This window comes from Pleurodeles waltl, chromosome 11 (genome assembly GCF_031143425.1).
Source record: "Pleurodeles waltl isolate 20211129_DDA chromosome 11, aPleWal1.hap1.20221129, whole genome shotgun sequence".
NCBI lineage: Eukaryota > Metazoa > Chordata > Amphibia > Caudata > Salamandridae > Pleurodeles > Pleurodeles waltl.
In genome coordinates, this window is record NC_090450.1 from 919,429,304 (window position 1) to 919,454,199 (window position 24,896).

Below are 24,896 nucleotides of genomic sequence, written 5' to 3' on the forward strand. Positions count from 1 at the left end.
CCAGTTTTGTTCTAGTGAGAGACTTTTAATGGTCTCGGTCTTAGGTGATGTTATCTCCATGTTTTCAATGGTTATATGGCTTTTCTTACTGTGATCCTTACACAGTTCGTTTAGTAAAGAATATGTATTACTCATATTAATTCTTAATAACGCACAGGCCCTTATTACGACCCTGGCGGTTGATGGAGAAGTGGCGGTTTTACCGCCAACAGGCTGGCGGTATTTTTTTTTTAATTATGACCATGGCGGTTACCGCCATGGTCATCCGCCACTTCTCCGATCAGACCGCCAGGGCGGAGACGATCGCTGGGCTGGAGACTTGGGTCTCCAGCCCGGCAGCCGTCACACTACCGCTGGCGGTATCATGACCCGGCTCACTGCCATGGATTTCATGGGGTTGGGAACCGCCATGAAATCCATGGCGGTGAGCACTATCAGTGCCAGGGAATTCCTTCCCTGGCACTGATAGGAGTCTCCATCTACCAACCCCACCCGCACCCCCGAGTCCTTCCCCGACACCTCCCACCCCCCTGCCACCCCTCGAAGGTGGCAGGACCCCCCTCCCCACCCCCAACATCACATTACTGATTCACACCCGACACGTACGCAGGCACCACCAACACACATACCCGCACACACACCAACAAACATGCCAACAGCCACACACACAGTCATACACACACACCCACATTCAGACATACACGCACACATCCATACAGACATACATACAGACAGCCACGAACACATTTCCAAACACACACACCCCCTCTACATACTCACACGTACACCCCCATGCACACACACAACACCTCCCCACCCCCTCCCCTAATGGACGATCAACTTACCTGGTCCGTTGATCCTCCGGGAGGGGACGGGATCCATGGGGGCTGCTCTGCCGCCAGCACCCCGTCAACAGAACACCGAGACCGAGACAAAAAGACCGCTGAGGTTGTAATGACCCCCAGAGTCTGTTTCTCTTGTGCCAGGGCGGTTTTCTTCTGGTTAGAGACTCTCAATCGAAGTAGTTTGCAGATCCTCCTCAGGAGATCGATTGACTTTGGTATGTGACTAAAAAGTAAGTACTCTGTGGCTAGATGTTTCTGTCAGATGCACAAGTTACTTACCTCCGGTAATGCATTATCTTGTAGAGACAGTAGCTAGCCGTAGATTCCTTAATGACCGTCCCATACTACTACTCTGCAAACTGAGTCCATTGTTCATTGTGTCAAAGAGCTCTTTAATGATTTAATTAAAAATATAGCCCAAGTGACAACTGTGTTGGATTGCATTCACAGGGTTTATTCAGGCTTGCAGAGAAAGACGGATCTCCTTCTTCGCATATGTACAGGTGTCCATTTATTATTCAAAGTGAAGCAATAATTCATGGTGAAAGACAAAAATCAAGGCAATATCATTCTCTCGTAGGGGATTTCCATTTATAGTCATAAGCACTGAATAATTCTGCCCACATGTAGGGCCCCCGGAGCACCTCTTTAGGAAGGCCTGCAAAGTCACTTAGGAAAGAAAATTATTATGCAGCCTATAGGAAAAGGCTACAATGGTCCAATTCTTCATCCTGAATTTAAAAAATGGGCCAGAAGAATTTTTATTCACTGAAAAAAACAAAGGTTTCAGGGACATTATAGTTCTGAATTTACTCGTACAAAACCATAGAAATTTTGCAGTTATAGTTACAGGTCTTTCAAGTAACTATAACTCACGCCCTAAGGTAACTATAACTCACACCCTAGCCATGCACAGTTTTTTTATCAATAATTTTATTGCAAATGTTTTAGTGATAATATGAAAGATGCAATACAAGATCTGGTCAATGATATAATATGTGGAGTAATTAGACGTGCATGCCGAAGGCGCAAGTTATAGTTACCTTAGGATGTGAGTTAAGCCCCAGCTTGACAGATCACTCTGAAATTTTCAGTGTGCAACAACGATCACCAGGGCATTTTTTGGAAAATTTCATGAAGATTTGTCAAATGGTGCCAAAGATACAGGCAAGCCAGAAAACGCTTTTTCTATGGAAACATGGTCCTACCTATAACTACCTAGTGGCGACTGCCACTAGGTAATATATATATATATATATATATATATATATATATATATATATATATATATATATATATATATATATATATATATATATATATATATATATATATAGGTGTGTGTGTGTTCGATGGCATGTGTAGCTGCAGATACACATGCTATGCATAGCTCTTCCGACATCTAGTGTTGGGCTCAGAGTGTTTCAAGTTGTTTTTCTTCAAAGAAGTCTTTTCGGAGTTACGGGATCGAGTGACTCCTCCTCTTGGTTACAGTGCGCATGGGCATCGACTCCATTGTTAGATTGTTTTTTTTCGGCTTTCGGGTTCGGACGGGTTTCCTCTCGCTCTGAGATTTCGAATCGCAAACCTTAGAAAACTCATTTAATCATCAGTATTGTTTTGATCTTGTTCCATCTAGCCTCAAACCGATAGTACCGTCGGAATATAGATTTCGCGCTTTTGGGCGCGTGCGCCCGACTCGGGCCTGTTTGGGCCTACTGTGTGGAAGACTGATGGATCGGACTCCATTTAAATACTGCCCTCGGTGCCACGCAAAGTTTCCCTATAGAGACCAACACCTGGTTTGTAATTTGTGTCTTTCTCCAGAAAACCGAGAAGAGGATTGTGAGGCCTGTTGATCATTTCGATCCAAGAAGACCTTGCGAGATCTGAAAGCCCGAAGGTTAGAGATGGCGTCAAAAAGTACAGAGCATCTCGACGTCATGGAAGAAGAACAGGCGCAGACAGCAGTCTCCATCCGAGACACCGACTCCGAGCAAGAATCAGAAGAAAATAGGCCTATCACTGCTGGCCAGCATGTGAGTATGTCTGCCCCTACGCCCACATACAAAAAAGCACCGAAGACCTTGGGTACACCATTGCTGGAAGGCCATGGTTTGACCCGAAAAAAGACTGTTGTCAACCGACCTTCGGGTTCAGTACCAAAAAAGGCCACTTCTCCGTCCACTTTGGAGTCTAGTAAGTCAGTAAAAAGTTCTGCCTCGGACTCCAGTAAGCATCGTCACTCCTCGAAGTCAAAGCTTCGACACCAGGCTTCGGAGCCAAAACAGCCGACTTCACTTTCGGGACCGAAAAAGATCCAAACTTAGTAACCGAAGAAAGCCTCTTAGTCAGAGGAACAAGGACATTCGAGCCGCCTCAAGCAAAGTTCGAAGCCAATGCAAGAATCTTACAGACCTTCTGATGAGGACACTGAGATTCAGCCTATACTGGAGGTTATGGATGAGAGACAATCTAGAATTCATATACACAAAGAGACTGGCAGAATTATTAACTGCACCTCCTTTGAAAACTAAAAGAAAGCTGGCTTTTCAAGAGGAATTAGACTCTGTTCAACCACCAGCAAAAATTCACAAGCAAAAGGAGAAACCAGCACCTGTCCCTATTTCTCCTCCTCATTCTCAACAGCTTTCTTTTTCACCTCTACACAATAGTCCACCACCGTTGCCTTCACCAACGCACTCACAGTACTCTAATGGAGAAACAGTGGATCCTTGGGATCTATATGACCCGGATCCTATTCCAGATAATGATCCTGACATGTACCCCTCCAAGCCTTCTCCACCAGAGGACACTGCATACACGCAGGTTGTTTCCAGGCTAGCTGCTTATCATGGGGTGATTATGCATACTGAGCCCCTAGAGGAGGATTTTTTGTTCAACACCCTGTCTTCCACTCACTCTAGATATCAGTGCCTTCCCATGTTGCCTGGAATGGTCACACATGCATACCAAATTTTTAGGGAACCAGTCAAAGTTAGAGTAATTACTCCACACATTGACAAAAAGTACAAACCTGCTTCTACAGATCCAGACTACATTACACACCAAGTTCCTCCAGATTCAGTGGTGGTGAGTGCGGCTAGAAAAAGAGCTAATAGCCAATCCTCAGCGGATGCTCCTCCACCTGATAAGGAGAGTAGGAAGTTTGATACTGCTGGCAAAAGAGTGGCCACGCAAGCAGCCAACCAATGGCGAATTGTGAATTCACAAGCACTTCTGGCCAGATATGATAGAGCCCACTGGGATGAGATGCAAGAACTCCTACAGCACCTCCCAAAAGAGCATCAAAAGAGAGCACAACAGATCGTAGAAGAGGGACAGGCCATAAGCAACAACCAGATAAGGTTTGCCCTTGATGCTGCTAATACAGCAGCAAGAAGTGTCAATACTGCCATGGCTATTGCCTAGAATTGATCTCCACCACTCCAAACATCCCACCACGTTACCACAAATTGTCCCCAGAACACAACATTCTGTTGCAAGAGGAGGTACAATCCCTATTACTAAAACAAGCAATAGAATTGGTACCACATTCTCAACAAGGAACAGCGATATGCTCACTATACTTCCTCATTCCCAGAAAAGATGGCACTCTAAGGGCCATCTTAGACCTCAGGTCTCTCAATCTACACATCCTGTCAGAACACTTTCACATGGTAACTCTGCAGGACGTCATTCCGCTACTACAAAAACAGGATTACATGACTGCTTTAGACCTCAAAGATGCGTATTTTCATATACCCATCCATCCAGCTCACAGAAAATACCTCAGGTTCGTCATAGCAGGAAAACATTATCAGTTCAAAGTTCTGCCGTTCGGCATAACAACAGCTCCAAGAGTCTTCACAAAATGTCTAGCAGTAGTAGCAGCCTACTTAAGAAGACAACACATTCACGTCTTTCCATATCTAGACGATTGGCTAATAAAATCAAGCGATTTTACACAATGCCAACAACACACTCCGTTCGTAATAGAAGCCCTACATACACTAGGATTCACTTTAAGTTACCAAAAATCTCACCTTCAACCAGCACAGGTACAATCTTACCTAGGTTCTATTTTAAATAAACAAAAGCCTTAGCATACCCAAATACACAAAGGATACAAGCTTTCCAAGATCTCATACCACACATACAGCCAAATCAACAATACACTGTAAGATTTATCATGAAGATTCTAGGGATGATGGAATCCTGCATAGCTATAGTTCCACATGCAAGACTCAACATGAGGCCTTTACAACAATGCCTCTCACAACAATGATCTTAGGCACACGGTCAACTGCAAGATCTAGTGTTGATGGACCGCCAAACGCACACTTCCCTTCAATGGTGGAATCTCAGCAATCTAATGAAGGGGCGGTCATTTCAAGACCCTATGCCTCAGGCGCATCATGATAGGTTGGGGACCTCATCTCAACAACCATAACATTCAAGGGGAATGGGATTCTAAACAGAAAGAATTTCACATAAACCAGTTAGAATTATTAGCTGTGTTTATTGCCCTAAAAGCATTTCAACCCCTTCTCAAACACAAGATTGTTCTGATAAAAACAGACAACATGACAACTATGTATTACCTCAGAAAACAAGGCGGGACAAATTGATCTCAACTGTCCCTGCTAGCCCAGACAATATGGAAATAGGCAATTCACAATCACATTCACCTGTTAGGAGAATACATCCCAGGAATACACAATCAGCTGATGGATCTCCTAAGCAGGAATCACCAGCAAACACGTATGGGAGATTCACTTCCAAGTACTTCAAAAGTACTTTCAAAAGTGGGGAACACCAGAAATAGACCTATCCGCAACAAGCGAAAACGCAAAATACCAAAACTGCGCATCCAGACACCCAAATCCCCTATCCAAGGGCAAATCTCCATGGATAAATATCATACCTATCAGACTCATGGGCCCACCTTTTGATTCCATGCACTCTTGTCAAATTCAATTTTTGACATGGAAGGTTGCCTTCCTCGTAGCTATTACTTCATTACGAAGAGTTACTGAAATACAAGCATTCACTCTTGAGGAACCTTTTTTCCAGGTACACAAACATAAAGTTGTACTTAGAACAAATCCCAAATTTCTACCAAAAGTAGTATCTCCTTTTCACATCAACCAAACGTTGCAATTGGCAGTCTTCTTTCCACAGCCTGACTCAGTTGCAGAAAGAGCTCTTCATACTCTAGCTCTCAAAGGAGCTCTTATGTACTATATAGATAAAACTAAAGATTTTAGAAAAACAAAACAACTTTTCATTGCTTTTCAGCAACCACATAAAGGCAATCCTATATCTAAACAAAGGTTAGCAAGATGAATTGTTAGATGCATACAAACATGTTACATTAAAGCAAAAAGACAACGTTTGATCACACCTAGAGCACATTCTACAAGAAAGAAAGGTGTGTCAATGGCATTTTTAGGAAACATACCAATGGCTGATATATGTAAAGCTGCCACATGGTCTACTCCTAATATATTTACAAAACTTTATTGTGTAGATGTTTTTTTCACAGCAACAGACCAGTGTTGGTCAAGCTGTCTTACGAACACTATTTCAATCAACTTCAACTCCTACAGGCTAGCCACCGCTATTTTTTGGGAGGATTGACTGCTTTGTAGTCTATGCATAGCATGTGTATCTGCAGCTACACATGCCATCAAACGGAAATGTCAGTTACCCAGTGAGCATCTGTTCGTGGCATGTAGTGCTGCAGATTCACATGCACCCTCCCTCCTCCCCGGAAGCCTGTAGTCGTTTAAGTTTATCATTTGTACATATGTAGATACATTCACACTTGCATGGACATCTCTTTATATTCTTATACTCTATCACTCCTCCTTCACCCTTTGCGGAAAAACAATCTAACAATGGAGTCGATGCCCATGCGCACTGTAACCGAGAGGAGTCACTCGATCCTGTGACTCCGAAAATACTTCTTCAAAGAAAAACAACTTGTAACACTCCAAGCCCAACACTAGATGTCGGAAGAGCTATGCATTGCATGTGAATCTGCAGTACTACGTGCCACGAACAGATGTACACTGGGTAACTGACATTTTCCATATATATATATATATATATATATATATAAATATATATATATATATATATATATATATATATACATATACATATATGTATATATATTATATGTATATATGTATGTATATATATATATATATATATATATATGTGGTGTTTTAGTAAAAACAACATAAATGTCTTTCACAAACTTTTTTTTGGTGAAGCAGAGAGATGAAGTAACCTAGGGCAGTGTAGCCCCAGAGGCTGACATTATAAGAGTGAAAATAGAGGTTGTGCCTTTAAAAAACCAGAGGCCACTGGTATCCCATCATGCTGAGCAGGTGACAGTTGCTTCAGTTCTTTTTTCAGGCTCCTGCTGACAGGACCCTGAAGCATTGAGCGCAGCCAATTTTGGCTTTTTTTCCTCAAAATTCTCAAATGAATTTAGTTGACAACCATTTCATTCAGTGTTTTTGGTCTCTCCCTGGCTTTTTCTATTTTTTTCCTGACAGAAAATATGGTGCAGTGCTGAGCATTCTCTCAGACCCATTAGGAATGACCACAAGATCAACAAGAGAGGGAGAAAGAAAAATAAAAGAACACCAATACAGGAGACACTATCAGTGCTCTATTTGGATCCCATAGATGATCCGGTCACAGACGAAGAAAGGGAGTTTCCTCTGTTCATTCCTCGTGATGCTGATGTCTCTCAAGAACTGGGGGGACCAAGTGGAATAGGCACGTCTTCAGAGTTTAAAATGTTTCACCCTTCAGGTCTTGTTCCTCTGGAGATGGCTTCCTATCACATAGTAGTTAAAAAAAACTGCTGCGGCCCTAGAGCTTTCCTTGCGTTCTGTTCAGACACAGGCTAATATTCTTACGGAGGTACTTTAACCTTCATCTCAAGCAGCAGGACCTCTTTTACTTTTTAATGAGGCTTTGCTGGATCCAGTATTGGCTGCCTTGGCTGGAAATACTTCCTCTCAAGCATTTATCAGAGTAATTGCTTGTTATCACAGGCCTGCTACAGCAGATTCTATTTTTTGTCTCGGCATACTTCTCCTGAAAGTCTGGTTGTACAGGTATCATGTACCTCAAAGTTCACCCTAGGAGCTTTTCTTACAACCCCCAGCAAACTGAGAATCTAAGAAGTTAGAGGACATAGACAAAAAGGTCTTGGTGGGAGCCTTGCCTTAAAATCTCTCAGGGCCCCTTATCCTTTATGGCATTATAGCGTGCAGTGTGGGATATGGCTAATCTTATTGTACCAAATATACCAGATGCCCTGTAAGGTGATTTTTCAGAATTAGAAATGGACATGCAGCATCAAGACAGATCTCTCAAATCGGTTCTTAATACAGCAGTGTCAGTAGTGTGAGCTATGGGTCTCTTGGTGGTATTAAGGCATGACTAGCTGAGAACCTTTGTATTTTTCCTTTAGTTCTGCAGTCCATAATAATGAACCTACCATTTAATAGTTAAAGACTATTGGGGGAGAAAGCTGAATCTGCATTACAGCGCATTAAGGCTAGTAGAGCAATTGCTTGTTCTTCAGTGCTTCCGACTTCCCAATGGTGGATTCAGTTTTCTCAAGAGACACTCCCCTCAGCTACATTAGTAGACTTAACACCCACTGTTCAGTCAACATAGAGGCCATGGAAGAAATAGGAGGTGTGTTACCCACATGCCTTCTTTTTCCTCCTCTTCCTCCTCCGGCCAGGCTGGGAAGAATCTCCTGTCTGCCCTTGTCAGATCACATCCACTGCCTTTTGGCTAGGTTTGTGCTATGGAAATACTAAATGCATGCATGCATACATACACAAATAAAGCAAGAGGTTGCAGCCATGCTTCAGAAAATAGCAGTGGAGTCAGTGCCACAGCAGGAAATTGGGCCTTAAAGGCTCAAAGTCCTTTCTCTGATGGCCCCTACTCCATTTGGCCCATCAGAGGAAGTATCCCATTGACATAGAGAACAAGGGCTCTGTCAATAGAATACATAGGTCCACCCAACACTAAATAGAGCAGCTACAGTGTCGTTTGGCAGGAGGGTACTCTGTCATACTCTAAATCAGGCCCTTAGTTTTTACATTGATCGGACCTATAATTTCTAAACTGATGACCAGCTCCTTGTGGTTACACAGGAAAGAGAAAAGGATAATCTGTTCAAAAGAGGACCTTATCAAAATGGATCATATTGGGCATTAAAATCTCCTATTCTCTACTACAGAAACAACCATTGGAAGGTATACAAGTGCATTCCACCAAGGTTAAGTCTTATACTTCCACATCAGCTAGAGGAGACCCCACAGCTAACATCCATAGGGCTGCTACATGGGTATCTCTGCATACTTTTGCAAAGCACTACTGCTTTGGTACTGAATTATGACGAGACGGCCAGTGTGCTCATTCTGTCCTCAAGAGCTTCCCTGTTTAACTATGGATCAAGACTCTTCTCCAGGTGCTGTATTGTTTGGTAATTTATTCAAAAGGTGAAGAGTCTGTAAGTAGAAGTATCCAGCAGAAATGTGTTATATTATTTTATTTTATAGTGCTCGTCTACAATATCACAATTGTCTTTTATCCTTCTTCTTTGGTGCGGAAAAAAGTGGATGGGAAGTGGTCATTGGTATGCCAGTTAGGAGCTTTATACCTCTGATGAAGTTACTTGACGGTCGTAGCTCATGTTGACACAGAGGCAGTGCCCACTGCTTGCCTGTGTGAGCTGTGGCAGAAAGTTTCAGGATTCAGACTGGTGTCAGTGATGTTCAAAAGGTGAGGAATCGGCAGGTTTAAAGAGTATACACTAGAAAGATTGTTACCAAAAATAAGTAACTTTTTTATGTGCTGAGTAGACAGGGGAATAGAGAAATTGTTTTAAAAATAGAATAAGTCTATTCCCCGATAATGGTGTTTTTTTTGCAAATGGTTTCCCTGAACATCCATGGATTACATTTTCCAGCATATATTTTAGGAGTGGCTATCACTGTAATCCACCAAACCCATCTCCTTAAGGGAGTCTGGAGATGAACAAACCCCTGAAACTACGCACTTCAGAAGTTTTCATCACATTCTAGTATATGGAGACTGGTCACCTAGCGCACCTGACTTCATAAAAAAGGCTGGTGGCTGGTGCGCATTAAAGACATTTTGCAGTGCCACATCTTTGAGCAGATGTTTTCTGACATAGCTAAATTTATAGCACATCAGGGATATTTTATCCTGTGTTTTTTACTTAGCAGTTGACAGGCCTATGCCAAGGGAACACAAAGAGGAGAAAAATTATTTGCGTCTCTGGTGCACACGCTGCCCTTGCTTGGGTTAACATGTTTTGTGCTATTTTCACCCCTGTGAAAGAGATTGTGCCTTTTCCTCCATCAACCAGAAGGAGTTCATCCATTCAGTAAGTGCTTGCTAAATGTCACAGTTATTTAAAAAAAATACACACAAAAATATTTATCAGATCAAACACTAATCTGCTTACATTGCAATTAGTGAGGGTAAAGAAAGAATGTGGAGGCGAAAATGTTAGTTTTGAGTAAATGTCTTTTCCAGAAAGAAACTATTTGAAATCTTGGAAGTAAACCTTAAATTATACAGTGGAGCTGCTGTAGGAGTTAATTTAGCAGGTCTGGGAGGGAAGCACAGAACACCATTGACTGACAAACCCTGCTCCAGCACTTGTCCAAGAACACCATTGAAGACTCTGTATTAAGCTGTAGTTGCTCCTTTCTAGATGACAGGACACAAAACACCTCTGCCACTGAAGCTGTTCCGTGGTGTGTCCATCAACATTCTTTCTTTTCCCCTCTTTTGTTCAAAATGTACTTGTGTTATTTGGCTTCCCTGCTTCATATGCACATTCTTTTTTTGTAGGCAGATGATAACCACGTTTTCATGATAATTGGAATAAGCCATGTTCTTGCAAAGAAATTGCTCCCTAAGATGCTGGAGAAGGTCTGAAATGTATGCCTGAGAACCATCTTAAGCAAAACCAATCAAAATTCGAAATCATGTTCACTTACAATACTCCTAATGCTTGGGCCAATCTCCTGAGACCGTCCTCTTGGGTACTGTCTCCAAACCAATTCCAGTGGTGAAGAATTTTCACATCCCTCTGTATTCCACACTGTCCCTATATGCCGGCTCTCCAGTGACCAAAAAACAGTTTATTTTATTTTCATGCCCTTTGAGATATTTTGTTCTCTTTTTGTTGATCACTATAAAGAATCCACTACCAATGTTTTCATCCACTCTCACATTATTCATTGTACCAAAATATTTTTTGGTTCTGGATTTTAAAAATGCAGCAGAGCTACCTTCAAGATACTACAGCTAGGTCTGTTTTGGCACATTTGATCATGTTTCTGCAAAGATCCGATCACTGCGTTGACTACCAACTAAAAAGACTGATTCGTTGGTTCAAGTGTGTCTTTCATGGTGGAAGCAAACTCCAGATCCTTGGAGCGACTATATACATCAAACTGCCTCAATCTATTATACATGAGAAAACCTTCTTAAATGTAAGAAACTGATAGTTACTTGGCTTTTTCACTGTACCTTCTAGCCTTTAAAGAGTTCAGGTTTCTTTCAATCCTTCAGAATCTTTTTAGTACCAAAGACCTCTCTTGGGTTACATGCTTGCACTTTATAAATTGTCATATTACTGCAGCCAGGTTCAGAAAGTATTTTACTTACCTGAAGCTAGAAAACAATTAATTGCTATTAGAAAGACTGTAATCACACATGGGTTTGATAGAAACTACTAAACAATAAGGACAAGGTGTAAGATGGCTCTACAGCTTCATTCCATAAAACGTTTAAAATAGATCTGTCTCAGACATTGGTATAATTATTAAATTATTTTTCAAATGTGGGTGTATTGCACGTACCGTACGGAATCAAATGTAATGCTTTTGTTCCATCCCCCCAAAAAACAGTAGAATCTGCCTTTGCAGGCACAAAGCACTCCTGTAACAAGATGTCAAAATCTGCTCAGAATTGTTAGATGCATCATGTGCTTTCCACATTGAGCAACACATACCAAGTGAGATTCCTCTTCAACAGATCAGAACATTAAGTTACTTGGTTTGGCCCATGAAAACACTAGTAACGTCCCATTAGCTTTACTGGTATTAGATTCATAGTTGGATCAATCATGGCAAACTTCATAATGGCATAGCAGATTTTAAGATACCCTCCACAAAATTTAAGGTCAATAATAGGGAAACATTTAGTCAAGCAAGGCACACACCAAATTTATCTCTTGTTGCACTCGACTGGCATCTGAGCAGAGAACCAAGAGCTAACCAGATTCTATTTTGGTTCAGGAGCTGAGGCATTTCACATGATCTTCATCACCTCTTTGTCAGATGCTGTGCTTAGATCGCTGCTGAGCTCCCTTGCCTCCTGGATTGTTCCTGTGTTTCTGTTACCCAGAGGAGTTCCCTGCAAGCTCTGTTCAAGGAATTTTGCTCATACAAAACAGAACCTTAAAATTCTGCACAGCTTGCAGGATGTCACATGTGGGATGCCTTGTCATAGTCAAATGAATACCATGAACTCCTGAAAACAGACAGAAACCATATAGCCCTTTCTAAGATGGTGGTCTGTCCACTAGAAATGCAATCATTTTCCATAGTCAGTTTCTGTTTAAACCATAAATAATCAATCAATCAATCGTTTGTATAGCACAGCACTATCACCCCTAAGGGTATCTGGGTGCTGAGGGTGCTGTGTCTTCGTCGAAGAGCCTTGTCTCGAGTCTTCTTCTGAAAACCACCAAGGAGGGAGCTGTCCAAAGTTGGAGGGTCAGGTTGTTCCAGGAGTTGGCTGCGATGTAGAAGAAGGAGCGGCCCCCGCTGCAGGTGCGATGAATGCGGGTGGTGTGTTTGAGGTTGAGTGTGGTGGAGCTCAGCTGCCTTGCAGGACATGGAAGCTTAGTCTGTGGTTGATGTAGGACAGCCCTTGATTGTGTAGAGCTTTGTATGCCAGAATGAGGATCTTGAACTGGCATCTTTTCTGGATCGGGAGCCAGTGGAGGTCCCTGAGGTGAGGAGTGATGTTGGAGTGTTTCGGGAGGTTCAGGATGAGTCTGGCTGCGGTGATCTGTATGGTCTGTAGTTTTTTGAGTAGCTAGTTGGAAATTCCAGCATATGGAGTGTTGCCTTAGTCAGGGCAGCTGGGACTAGTGCGTGTGTGACGGTTTTTCTGGTTTCAGTCAGGATCCATTTGAAAATTTGACAGAGCATTCGGAGTGTGTAGAAGCAGGAGGAGAAAACTGAGTTTACTTGTTGATTCATGGGCAGTTGGCTATTGAGGATGATGCAGAGGTTTTGTGCGTGGTCAGATGGAGTGGGTGTTGTTCTGAGTTCTGCTGGCCACCAGCTATGTTCCCATACAGAGGTGTTGTTCCCAAAGATCAGGACATCCGTTTTGTCGGTGTTTAGTTTGAGGCAGCTGTCTTTCATCCATTTTGCAATGATGGTCATGGCATTGCAGAAGTTGGTTTTGGGGTCGTAGGGGTCCTCGGTGAGCCAGATGGTCAGTTGGGTGTCTTTGGCATAGGAGACTGTGTTGAGTCCGTAGGATCTGAAAGTGTCTGTGTGGATGGGGGTGGGGTCATGTAGTTGTTGAAAAGAGTGGGGCTGAGGGAAGAACCTTGGGGTACGCCGCAGGTGATGGTCTTGGGGGCAGAGGCGAAGGGAAAAGTCAGATGCTCTGAGTGCGGCCCGAGAGAAAAGAGGCAATCCACTTCAGGGTGTTTTACCTATGTTGTGGAGTCTGTAGAGGAGAGTGTGGCGGGAGACTGTGTCGAACACCGCAGAGAGGTCCAATAGGATTAGCGTTGCCATTTTTCCTAGGTTGAGAAGGGTCCTGATGTCCGTGGCGGCAATCAGTGCGGTCTCTGTGCTGTGGTTGGCACGGAATCCTGATTGTGAGGAGTCCAGAAGGTGGTTTAGTTTTAGTTGTTTGGCGAGCTGTTGGTTGATGGCTTTTTTGAATATTTTAGCAGGGTAGGGGAGCAGGGAGATCAGTCTATCATTTTTTAGGTTGCTGGGTTTCGGCAAAGGGTTTCTTTAGGAGGGGTCTGACCTCTGCATGCTTCCATCTGTCTGGGAAGGTTGCCATAGAGATGGAAGTGTTGAGGATGCTGGTTAGTTCTGAGCTGATGGTGTTGGTTCCGAGGTTGAAGAGTCAGTGGGAGCAGGGGTTGGTGGGTGCCCCTGAGTGGATGAATGTCATGATGGTTGTGGTGGTCTGGTTGGTGATTGGGGACCAGGTGGTTATCATGTGGCTGCTGATCGCTGTTCGATGGAGGTTGTCAAGGTTGGAAAGGGTGGGCTGGGGGACAAAGTTATTGTAGATGGCAGTGATCTTGCAGTGCAAGTAGTCAGACAGGGTGTTGCAGAGTTCCTGGGATGGGTGGATTGTGGTTTCTGTGGCTGTTGGGTTGGAGAACTCCTTGCTGATTTTTAAGAGTTATTTTGTGTGGTTGGCTGCTGTGTCGATGCAGGCGACAATAGCTGCTCTCGTGGCTGCCTTGATGTGATGGTGGTAGTTATTGAGGGCTGCCTTGTGCGCTGCTCTCTCGGAGAGGTCTTTTGTTATGCACCATTGTTTCTCGAGTAGGTGGCAGTTGCATTTGGCATTTCTTATCTCTGTAGTGTACCATCTTGCTAGCTTGGAGGTGTTGTTGGTTTTTGCTGGTTTCAGTGGGGTGACTGTCAATGCATCTAGTGATCCAGGTGCTGAAGTTCTGAACTGCCTGGTTGAAGTCTGCAATGGGCTCGGATTGCGAGGTGCCTAGGGCCTGGGTCCATAGGGCCTCGGTTACCTTGCCCCAGCTTCGGTGGGGGGTTTTGTGGTGCTTGGAAATGATGTGCGGGGCGTCTGAGATGGTGAAGTGGACGATGTTGTGGTCAGTCCACGTGAGTTCTGTGACGTGGGTGAATTTGATTCTCTTGCTGGAAGTGAAGATGGCGTCCAGTATTTGCTTGTCTTTGTGCGTGGGTTTGGTGACCAGCTGGGTAAGGCAAATGTACTCCAGGAGGGAAATGAAATTGGTGTTGTTGAGGTAGAAATTTAGATCGCCAATTAGGAAGCAGTGAAGGGATTCCATGGCAAGGGGGCGATGAGGTTGGTTATGGTGTTGCAAAACTCAGGGTGTGGTCCCAGGGGTCTGTGTACCAGGGTGCCTTGCATCGTGGTGTTGGCATCGGTCTGGAGTCAGAAGTTGAGATGTTCCATGAAGGCCATTTGGTCATTGTCGGTGATGGTGCATTGGATGTAATCCTTGAATATGATGGTGATGCACCGCTGCGTTTGTTAGTTTGCTCTCGGTGTATCATCTTGTAGCCGGCAAGGGTGGCCGTGGTGATGAGGAGGGGGTAAGCCATGTTTCGGTGATGAAATCGATGTGCAGGTCGTAGGTGGTGATAATGTCCCAGATTTCCGTGGTGTGTTTACATAGGGAGCGGGCGTTGACCAGGATGCACTGGAGAGGTTTTGGGTGCAGTGCGGCCATTGGTGTGGGCTGGTGGGTCCGAGTTGCAGGAGAAGTGGCAGTGTTGGTAGCTGAAGGGTCCTTTGGTCGATCGTGTTCCGGGGTCTGATGTTCAGGGCCTGAAGCTCCATGGTGGTGTAGTGGTGGAAGTAGGGAGGACCAGAGGTCCTGCTGTGGGCGCAGTCCAGGCATGGAAGGGTGCAGACGGGCTTGCCTTTGGAGCAGCAGCCTGCATTAAATGTCCAGGGAGGTGGGAGGAGCTTGGGTGGGAGGCGGACGGGCGAGAGCAGCAGAAGCAGGAAAGTAGCATCGGAAGCCTTGCTGAAAAGAATGTCGGTAGAGCTGGCGGGAAGGCCGTGGAGCAGCTGGAGAGCTGTGACCGGCTCAATGGGTCGGGCACTGCTCCCAAGGGGTCAGGCAAAAGGGCTATATAAGATAAAAATGCTTTGCTACATATTTTGTTACTTGAGTTTTTTAGTTCTTATCTTTGCCCCTTGCTTCTGTTGTTTCTATGATTCTGTTTCTATCAAATTGTCTTTTTTCTCCTGGATTTATCTCATGGTATAGTGTGGCTCTTTTCTTCTTCCTGCTGTCAGAGGGAGGTTGTTGTGTTGCTGATTGCCCATGCATTTGCTTAATCATCAATCAAGAATGAAAAGATTGCCAGATGAGGTTTTTCACTTTTGTGGGGCTTCCTCCTAATCTTTCACAGATATCATTCTGTGAATTGTGACACGATGGCCATTGGAAGGAGTTATCCTATCTTCAGGCAACATAGAAGGGTACTCAGCAGACCTCAGCACACAGTCCATGACACCCCTTCATGACATCCCTGATAATTACCTTTTAAAAAAAAATACTTTATTACTTTTTAAAAGACAACAACAGAGGCAGTGAGTGAGACATAAACACATGGATTGCAATGTGAAAAGCAAAGAACGCAGTATCACTTTTCCACAGTGGGTAACAAAGGGAGCTCACAGGGCCTCATGGCAACCACTGAGCTCCACATGTCTGTAAGCACCGTAGTAGTGGCTCGTGCTCATATTACTTCTGGGCTCCAAAGGAACAATCCCATCATCCCCCACCCACAACCCAGTCCTGTCATCACCCAACAACAGCTTACACAATTAAGACCACAATCTATCCATGGCTCGCAAGAAATATGGAGGGGAATTAAGCTATGGTACGAAGATAAGCCACCACTCAGTAAGTCAACGTGCGAGAAAGGAGAGTCAGGCAATACCTTCATCTGGCGAATATGTGTGATGTTGAGGTGTCGAGGTGTCCCCCTGAACTATTTAAGGCATATGTCCATTGTTGCGATCATGGGTGTCATCCCTTTTAAGGTCATCCAGGAGGTCCTCCCAAGCTGTGGTTGTTTCCATCAGGACCCTCCCATGCCTAGCGTCTTGCATAAGGGCCATACACTCATATTCTGCCCATCGCGTCAGGTCATCCCACCATTTCACCAACTTTGGGCCCCTGGAGTTATTTCCAATTAAGTATTATCAGCATTTTGGTCAATATTGAAGCTAGGTCCATGAATTTAGTACTCACTTTGTCCTTGGCCGGCTTGGCCTAGGAAACAGTCCCAAAAGACACATCAATGGGGATGGTATAATATTGCGGTTCATGATGTCAATCACACCATTCCAAAATACAGTGAGATGGGGGCAAGCCAATATGTTTTAATCTTAGTGTGAGATATGCTCTGTGTAGGTAATAGAAATGTATCATTTTAAAATGGACATTTCGCAACACACTAGGAATAGCAGTGAGAACCTTTAACCAGCCCCCATCCGTCAGGGGGTCCCCCATTTATCTTTCAGGTCATGGAGGGGAGTAGATGTGTCCCACTGCAGAGCGTTATAAAAGCACACAATGGCCTTGCATTTGCTCAAGGTTGTGCAAATAATTTGACAGCTTGGGTGGGTTTTGGGTTCAGCCTGCCCCGTTGCCCCAGATCCATTGGATCGCCTTTGGGAAGGATCCGAAAAGAGGTCTTGCACAACACCCAATTCAAATATATGCAATTTAGTTATATATATACCACCTACCTGACCCCACAACAAATAAACATTATGGGACAAACGGAGCACATGCAGTGCCCTAGGTGTGGGTTGGATGGTGCTGGGTTCATGCACATGGTGTGGGACTTCCCCACGGTCCAGCACTTTTGGCATTTAGTATTTGAGGATGGGGAGTGCACATTGAACAGGTGGAGTATCCACTCCATTGAGATCTGCCTGCTGGGGGTCTACCTGAGGAATAAGCTGTGTAAGGTTGGGGACAGATTTCAGGACTTACCATGGTCCTGATGAAATGGGAGATACTGCTCCGCTGGACGTCAACGGAGAGTCCTCCACACACCCGCTGGCGATTGTCACTGGAGTTACTGGTTTAGGGCTAGAAGTCCTGTAAGCCTTCCTGGTGCAGGATGGGGATGGGCCTACAGCCTGCAACCCTGTTGCAGTGTAGACTTGGGGAAGGAGAGGCTGTTGGAATGGGGTGAGTGGGACTAGTGGCTTACACTCTTGCTCCTCTTCCTGTTTCTCCCACCCTTCCCTCACTCCTTCAAACAGGAAGGACATATGTTGGAAGATCAAAGGAGAGACCACCCTCCCCTCGGTGGGAGACTAGAGGTGATCCTTACCCTCCTCCCCCCTCCATGGTTCCTGCAGCCCACTGCATGCGTGTTCCTCTTTTTTTCTGCAGTTCAATCCCCACACACACACACAATCAGTCTTTTGGGACATGAACTCATCAGTGCTGGCCCACATTAGACTGCTTTTGGGTATGAATGGACATGCTGACCTGCCACAGGATGAGTCTTTCTTTTGTTGTGTTTCTTAGTCATTGTTGTCAAGAGCTTTCTTGGTACTTTACTGTGGACCCAGACGGGGGAAACACCAGCCTCAGCTGGCATTGGTAGGAGTAGACTGGTTTGAGGGCGGGCTTACAATTCATATCCCTGACAGAGAAGGGGAGAGCCCGTACACTGATGCAGAATCATTGAATTGTTGTTTATAAATGATTGGGTGTGCCTCCCCTGACCTGCTTATACTCGTTACCTCTTGGTTGGAAGAAATATTAATAAAAACCGTATTAGAAAAAAGGATGAACGATGCGAAAAGCAAAAACTGTCCCGCTGCCAGATCATACGTAATTTGCCATGCCACCTTTTATGAAGAACAGCACCCCACAGAGTGGTAAGATTGGTTTCTTGGAGCAGAGCATTATGACCCCGCCCCCGCGTTTCAAGGAAGCCTGGACTTTATACCTCTTAGATATAGGGCCTGATTACGACCTTGGCAGAGGGGATTACTTCGTCCCAAATGTGACAGATATCCTGCCCGCCGTATTACAAGTTCCATTATATCCTATTGAACTTGTAATATGGCGGACAGGATATCTGTCACATTTGGACAGAGTAATCCCCTCCGCCAAGATAGTAATCAGGCCCATAGTGTTAAGACATTCTTTGATCGGATTTTGAACCCTGTACCAGTCCCAGCCATTGGAGCCAGACAGAAAAAGCGTGGGGATGTAAGGCAAATGTCAAGAGTTCCCACACAAAGTCCCCCCAGAATATGGGGAGTATATAACAAATAGGTAACGCAGACTGGGTGTGCAGCAAAAATCCAACACCAAAACATCCCACCCTCTACCCCAGAACAGAGATGCACCTGCCCCTCCATCCAAACCAGAGAAGTTCATGAACCAATCAAGATGAACTTATTTTTTAAATATATTTTTATTGGCATTTAAACACAAGGCAAAACACATAACATGTTTGTATCGTACATATCTCAAAATATGGTGCGCAGGTGAGTAACTTGGAGGAGGAGGGTTGTCCCATACAGGTCACACCAGCCATTCTCCAATCATTCATTTACACATTCTAACAGTAAAACTGGCATCCAGTCAGTAGGCTTGAATATCACTTTGAATGGGAAGGTCTTGTAGCTTACAGTCATGTGAGATTTATTAAGAGGGTACCAAATTTATCATCAGTTTTGGGCTCAAGTGGGACGGGCCAGGGGTGTAGGTGGTATCCAGGCCACCTACTGTATCTCCTGCAGGAGAAGGGATGGACTCTGGCATAGCATAGGGTATTTTGCCTGCCAGTTTTTGCTTCCATATCTGCCTTGCAGCCTCCCACCCCCTTGCTGAACTTCATAAATATCTGCCACACTCCAATGTCAACTCCCCATTTGCAGGTAAAATCAATTGTATGATTAGAATCACCTAATCTATGCTTCTTAAAATTTTGTAGAGCTTCAAGGTTTCTGAAATGTTTCTTGAAAAAAAATAATTCAAGTTTAATTGGTGATTGTAGGAAAATGCCCCTTTTGGCATGGTTATCCCCTCCTACTTTTTGCCTGGTATTGATGCTAACTTGACTGTGTGCTGGGATCCTGCTAACCAAGCCCCAGCTCCAGTGTTCTTTCCCTAAACTGTATAATTGTTTCCCCAATTGGCACACATCTAAGTCCCTTGAGAAAGGTACCAGTGGTGCCAAGGGCTCTGTGACCAGGGAGGGTCCCTAAGGGCTGCAGCATGTGTTGTGCCACCCTAAGGGAGACCTCACCAAACACATGCACACTGCTGTTGCAGGTTGTGTGTGTTGGTGGGGAGAACAAGGCAAAGTCGACATGGCACCCCTTCCAGGGTACCATGCCTACAAACCACTGCCTGTGGCAGAGGTAAGTCACCCCTCTCACAGGCCTTAGAGCCCTAAGGCAGGGTGCACTATACCACAGGTGAGGGCATAGCTGAATGAGCAATATGCCCCTACAGTATCTAAGTCAATTCTTATACATTGTAAGTGCAGTGTGGCCATATTAAGTATATGGCTGGGAGTTTGTCATTACAAACTCCACAGCTCCATGATGGCTTCACTGAAGACTGAGAAGTTTGGTATCAAACTTCTCAGCACAATAATCCCACACTGATGCCAGTGTTGGATTTATTGCAAAATGCACCCAGAGGGCATCTTAGAGATGCCCCCTGTATTTTACCCAACCCTTTAGTGTAAGGATGACCAGTCGCTGCCAGCCTGACACTTAACAGACAAGTTTTTTACCCCATGAGGTGAGAGCCTTTGTGCTCTTTGGGGTCATAAAAAAGCCTCCTCTGGGTGAGGTGCTTCACATCTCCCCCCTGCAGGAACTGTAACACTTGGTGGTGAGCCTTAAAGGCTCAGGCCCCTTGTTACAGTGCCCTAGGGCACTCCAGCTAGAGAAGATGCCCGCCCCCCAGACCAAGCCCACTTTTGGCAGCAGGTGCGGTGGGAAAATTAGGAAAAACAAGAAGGAGTGACCACTTCAGCTGGGACCACCCCTAAGGTGCCAGAGCTGAAGTGACTCCCTCCTTGCAGAATCCTCCATCTTGGTTTGGAGGAGAGGGACCGATAGGAATGGGAGTGGGCACATGCAGGTTGTAGCCAACGTCAGGGACAGTAGCCATTGGCTACTGCGTTCTGGCTCCTGTAACGCCCCTAAATCTACTATTAAGGGGCATCCCTGACCTTGCTCACTAGATTCCTGGTGACCTCAAGAAGAAAGAAGGACTGCCAAGCAGTCCCCAGCAGAGAAGACTCCAGACGACAACTGACTTGGCCCCAGCCCTACTGCCTGTCTTCAGCTTCAAAGATTCCTGCTCCAAGAAAGCGACGCATCCTGCAGGGCCAGTTACCTCTCCAAACCCCCAGGGGACTGTCTGTCCAGCAGAGGACCAAGAACTCCTGAAGACAGCGGCCCTGCCCAGAAGAAACCCTCCAAAAGGACTCCAGAACCACCCTGGATCCGCAAGCCCTGCTCACTCTGCACCTGATGCCCACTGCCTGAGTCCAGGTGACCAACGGGTCCAGAAAAAGTCCACCCTGTTTTGACCCCTCCTGGCCAACACAACAACGCCTGCAGCCTGAATCCAAAGGACCCCCATGACCGTGACCGGATCGGACAAAGATAACCGACGCCCAAGGGGACCCCTGCACCCATAACCCCATGGCAATGGGGAATCTGACCGATGGTCCACCAACATCCAGTGGGCACCTCCCCTACTTGTCCAGCCTGTGGTTTCCCGGAACCGACCACCTGGACCCAGCCTGCAGCATCTTTTGTGACCCCGGGGTCCTCCTACTGAAAAGCATTGGGCGCCCAGTTCTGTGTTTACACCCTGCACCCGGCCATCCCTGAGCCGCTGAGGGTGTGTGTTTGGTGTGAACCGGTGGCCCCCTGGCGCTGACCTAAACCTCCCAGGCCTGTGTCCTGAAATCGCAGGTACTTACCTGCAATCTGCTTTCTACCAAGCACCCCCAGTCCTCATAGGATTCCATTGCAAATCTGATGCAACTTTGACCTCTGCACCCAGCCGGCGCTTGTTGGGGTCAGCCTAAACTTTGACCTGTGGACATCCTAACTCTCAAAGACCGGAATCATAAGTCGTGTACTTACCTGTTAACTATGCTAACACTTTTCTTCTCCTAGGCCTCCATTGACTCCTATCAAAAATTGCACTTTTGAAATTTAAAAGTGTTACTGCAAAAACCAAACAAAGTACATTTGATACATATGCTTGATACCTATTTACAACTGTACTTACCTGCAACAAAGACCCTTTGGTTCTAGTAATAAAGTAACAAAATATATTTTGCTATATAAAAACATTTGGCCTGGAGTTAGTCATTGAGGGCCTCATCATGAGTTTGACGGGAGGCAAAGGCTTCCCGCCAAACTCTTTGGGTCGGAAGACTGCCACTCCGGTTTTCCACCTGCTCTTCCTATTATTAGTTTCCGCTGGGCCAGCGGGAACCTCACCACAACATTGACACCGGCTCGTAATTGAGCCGGCAGCAATGTTGTGGTGCGTCGGGTGGGACAGCACCTGTCGTGCTTTTTACTGCTTGTAAATCAGGCAGTGAAAAGCACGATGGGCTGTCCATGGGGGTCCCTGCACTGACCATGCCAAGTGCATGGGTAGTGCAGGGGCCCCCATGGGGCCACTGGCACCCCGTCTCCACCAGTCTTTGCATGGCAAAAGCTGTCGGACACGGGAGTTGTAATCCCAAGGGCAGCGCTGCCCTGGTGGATTAAGACTGCTGACCCCCCAGGTTGTCGGCCCACCCAAAAGTGGCGGTGCCGGCGCTCAGACGTGGCACTTTCGCCACAGTTGTAATGTGGAGGTCAGACCGAGTGTGCCGGTCTTAAGACCGCCACACTCGTAATGAGGGCCTGAGTGTGTGTCTCATTTCTTGACTGTGTGTGTACAACAAATGCTTTGCACTACCCTTTGATAAGCCTAACTGCTCAACCACACTACCACAAGAGAGCATTCATATTATCTACTTTAGCCTCTGTTAAGCCTCTGAGGAACCCCTGGACTCTGCACACACCATACCTTACTTTGGTATAGTATATACAGAGCCGCCTTCCTACAGTGAGGTTATGTCTTACAGAATCTAAATATTGTATAATGTACATCAGATCAGCATTTCACATTCAGTAGAAAATGCACATTGTTCAATCTTTAGAAGCAAAGATTAAAGTAAATTGTCAAGAAATATAACATTCACAAGTCACTGCCTGATGTGAATGCAGACGTATCTAAACTGGAGTAAAATTATATTCCATTATTGGGAAAACCTATGCCTTTTCTGTTTTATTCTATATGCACTTTCGAATCTGATACCCAGGAATAAATTGAAACATTTACTAGTCATGTAAGAAGTCGAAAACAACACCTCAACAGCTTAGTTTAAAAGTCTAATGGAATAGCATAGCAGGTCACTGGTCAAGCTAGGAATAGAACCACCGTAGGGAATACAACAAAACCACCGAGGCTAACCTAGCGCTATAATATGTACCAAGCTAGTCTTTTTGCTATGCTGTCCAGGTGAATTTGTTTTTCTGAGTGAGATACCAATAAAAGTATGGTTTGTCATCTTGCTTGTCCCCTTTATGCCAATATCGCCCTTTGGGAATAGTGACTTCTATCCAAGAATAGAGCTGTGCCTTGCCAGTTGGTGAGAGGCTGGGAAATTGGTGTACTGTGAGCAAATATACCTGTATGGAAACGTGGGGATTTTGATCAATATAAGAAAATATTTTCAATTTCCATGTCAAGGAGAATCTGCTTTATGCAATCTGTGCGATAGGCAGCCAAAGAGAAATCCGGATATCTAGATTTTGGGAATTTGGGAACAAAGATTATACAGTGCACCTAGGGCTGGATTTGCACAGTCATTTTGTGGTTGCAAACCCATTGATTTAAAAAATCACAAGATTTGTGACCTCAAAATGGATTTCCTGTGTGTGCAAAACCCATTTTGTGAGTCAGAAACGGATTTTGAACTCTCAAAATGGGCTAAATGGCGCATTCGAAAATGCAATTACAAACCAACATGAAATGGTTGGCCCTTCCAAAATTCAATTCAGAATCTAAAGTATTGTAAAGTTACTGACTCCTCAAAGGAGGTTGTAACAGAAGGAGAATGTGCCCCTGTTAAACAGTTTCCCAATTGGGTGACCTTGTGAGAGCAAACAGTTGTCCAGGGGACTTCTGTTTTTTTTGACGCTATGTGTTCCTAAACAGAAAACGTTTTTTTTTTTTTTTTTTTTTTTTTAAGGCAACACTGGTTCCTTCCTTTAGGGAACATGGGCTGCTTTAAAATATAAGAAAGTCTCCAGGAAATCGTTTTTTTTAAGCAACTTCCTTTAAGGAACATGGGCTGCTTTAAAATAAAAGAAAGTCTCCCATTTGGGAATGCAGGCACAGAGATGGTGTTCTTCTGTTCTTTGCAGGCTACCATCCTTGAGCTCGAACTGAATCACATGGGGTTGCGAATAACGACCAAATTAATATTCATTAGGCAGGTCATTCTATGACTCTCTGAGAATGGCGATATCGTGACGCTATGCTTTAGTACATCAGTCGTATCGCAAATACATCAGTCATATCGCAAAATCAGAGACTGGCTGTAGAACGTCCACCTGCAGTGTGCACCCACTTTTTGCAACAAGTCTTTATACATCTAGCCCCTTGTCCAATATATAGCTCTAGACAATGGAGATTAGGTTAAGAAACTCATTTATGTGATCCAATGGGAAATTTAACTCCTAAAGGAAATATCTTTAGTGTCATGGAGAAATATAGGGTCTCGGCAGCTGTATTCTCCTAGAGAGTCCATGTGAAAGAAAATGCTTGAAACGTGTTTTTGTGGTGCATCTCACCACAGAACAATTGTAAAATATATACCCTGTACTTTATCACTGTTCTCTATTGGCTGTGGAAAAGAGGAGATATGGCTTACTTCTGATGAGGCTGTTCTGTATTTCTCCCATTCGTTTTAACCATGTAGGGACTGTTGCAAACCATTGCTCAGGCTAGGCTTCCTACATTTACTACTGGTATCTTTAATGGGGAAGTTGTGGGGTGGCAAACTGTGTATATAGCTCTTTACAGAAATTTGCACATTCTGGAAA

The 24,896-nt window shown here is 44.7% G+C and overlaps 1 protein-coding gene across 2 annotated transcripts in view; it reads left to right on the forward strand.

Moving 5' to 3' along the window:
- LRRC43 (leucine rich repeat containing 43) overlaps positions 1-24,896 on the forward strand; it is a 227,860-nt gene that overhangs the window by 97,893 nt on the left and 105,071 nt on the right. The window lies entirely within an intron of this gene.